At 37.8% G+C, this 2,608-nt stretch overlaps 1 long non-coding RNA gene across 3 annotated transcripts in view; it reads right to left on the minus strand.

Moving 5' to 3' along the window:
• Window positions 1-2,080: 2,080 nt before the first annotated feature.
• Window positions 2,081-2,608, minus strand: part of LOC103392418 (uncharacterized) — an 82,126-nt gene continuing 81,598 nt past the window's right edge. For all 3 annotated transcript variants that reach the window (XR_522904.3, XR_003052221.1, XR_001761260.2), the window contains one exon: window positions 2,081-2,233. This is a non-coding gene — a long non-coding RNA (uncharacterized LOC103392418). The remainder of the gene's footprint in view (window positions 2,234-2,608) is intronic.

Raw genomic sequence — 2,608 nt, forward strand, 5'->3', positions numbered from 1 at the left:
AAAAAAAAAGTTTCTCAAAAATGACTAAAAATGCACTCATTTGCCTTAAAATACTTAGCTGTGTCCATTTCTGTTGTTAAAATTCAGAAAAAATAGACTTTTTTGAAGTGTCATCTTTTGATCACACTATACCAATAAGTTAATAAGTTAAACATTATAATAATAATTTTCTGAAAGTCTTTAAAAATAAAATGGTGTTTTTTCAAACATTTCTTGAAATGCCCAAATTTGATGAGAAACATGTAGGAAAACATAAAATCTTACAAAATAATCTTAAAAACATTTTTGTCACTTCACTAGAATTTAACTGAAATATTATACAAATTACAGATTATGATAAAAAAAATTGAAATAAAAAATTTAAAAAAAAATTAAAAAGACATGCAGTAAAAGATAAAATCTGAAAAAAGAATTTTATAAAACTTTTCGTCAATTTACTAGCATTAGACCTAAACAAAAGTTCTGATTCCGACAAAAAAGAAATTCTGAAAAATTTTCAAAATGCTGTATTTTGATAAGAAACTTGCAGAAAAGACAAAGTTATGAAAACAAAACATTATCAAAGTTTTTCACCATCTGATCACAACGTGAAACATTTCAAAAACATTTTTACCTTTTCAGAATGTTGTTTAAAAGTTGTAATTGTACAAGGAAAAAAAAAAAAGAGACTTAACGACTGTTGTTGATGTTAGTTCCTGGGAGGGGATGATGGAATTTAAACCACAAGACACTTTGGTTAAAAGAAAAATCTTTGTTCCTCCAGGATGTTTGGGTTCGTGGCTCGAAAACAGGGAAGCACAACCGACAACGTCAGTCACCTCTTCACTGAGCTGGACCCGCAGCAGCCGGCCAGCGCCATCGTCAACTTCGTGTCAAAGTTGATTTCCTCACAGAAGCAGTGAGTACAAGGAAGGTGAGGTGAGGTGAGGTGAGGTGAGGTCAGTCCATCCAGCCTGGACCTAGACCTTCAGCCCAACGCCCCCTGCTGTCACCTTTTGTTTTTAAAGCACAGATGTGTTTAAGTCGCGTCTACATTTCAATGTGTTTTCCTGCTTTGTGTGTGCGTTCGAATGTGTGCATGTACATACGTGTGTATGTGTGTGTGTGTGTGTGGCTTGCATGGTTGGGTTTTTCTTCTCGGGTGGACTCCAGAATGTACCGTAGGAAGTGCAGGAAGGGACGTAGCAGAGTGACGGTGGGCGGGAGGAGAGTGGCTTCTCCCTGGAAGGGCAGCTTGTAGACAAAAAGGTGGAAAAAGAAAAAATGTGTGCATTTTTTTTTTTTACTGGCAACTGTATATTTGTCTTTTAGTATAGAAGGTGTAAAGGTTGCGAGGTCTGTGGGGGGGCGGGGGGGGTCGTAGGTCTGTATGGGTCTGCCTGGTTAACCAAAGATGTGGAAGGTAGAGAGTTCTTTTGTAAGACAAATATAAATATGGCTGAACTTTTTTTAAAACTAAAGCTCAAAAACACATTTGCAGCTGGTGTAAATATTATGGGCTGCTTTACAGGACTTATTTTTAGTAATGCAGAGCTTTAAAAAAAAAAAAAAAGATTTAGAAAAAAAAAACAGCCTTAAGTTTTTTTTAATGCAGAGTCAGGTGTTGAACTACAGTTGTTTCCATTGTAGCCTCGTCTCTAAAAACTTCTCTCCTTTAAGTAGGGATGTCCGATATTATCGTCTGACCGATATCATTGACCAGGTATTAGCATAATTGTGTAACATATGGCAGCGTTGCAGCCCATTTTATTAATCTATTTTAATAATCAGGTGATTCTGTCCCCTGGGGGGGGGCATGTCAGAAAATACTTAAGAAACACTGCCTTAACCCATCACCTTAGTGAGCAGGCAGCACTTCACCTCTTTAACCACCAGGGCACCACTGCCCTACTATATTGTTATGTTTCATATAGGAATCAGAAATTAAGTGTTTGGACGATATCGGCAGAAAGTTAATATCGGACATCCCTACATTTAACCCTTTAATCAATGATGAAAAACATCTGTTTTTTGATTGTTTTCCATGTCTTTGTGAGAAGGTCAAGAGGTCACCGTCGTTTCACTGAGATACTTCTTTGCCGTTTAGGACCAAGCTTGTGTCGCACTGCCCTGTGATTGGTCCAGGCTCTCTCTCTCACACACACACACACAGAGTGTGTGTGTGAGACAGGCTGGTTTATGAGGGTGGTCTTCACAGGTGGGCGTCGCCCGCTCCGCTGCTGCCGGGCGTTCGCTGGTTGGAAAGAAAAGAAAGTTAGCCTGTGTCACCTGACCAGAACTATTAGCGCTCACACCAACGCTGCCCAAAACGTAAGCTATAACATATAAGTGAACATATAATGACATATAAACGCGCAGTGATTTGAGGTATTTATTACTATTTGTTTCTCTTTTGCTCCATGTTATCTTGTGTGTACATGTACTATACGTCGAGTATACGTTAGGATTACTGAATACTAGAAGGAACTTTGCTTTGACTTTTGGCCGAGGTCGAGACGTCGACGTGTTTGAGGTCTGAAGAGTTTGTTTAAAAAAAAAAAGAAAGTGTATCACTGTTTATAAGAATGTGTTTTTTAAGTCACATTTTTTTTTATTTTGTTAATGTTTG

Source organism: Cynoglossus semilaevis, chromosome 16, assembly GCF_000523025.1.
Source record: "Cynoglossus semilaevis isolate Cse_v1.0 chromosome 16, Cse_v1.0, whole genome shotgun sequence".
NCBI classification, from domain to species: Eukaryota; Metazoa; Chordata; class Actinopteri; order Pleuronectiformes; family Cynoglossidae; genus Cynoglossus; species Cynoglossus semilaevis.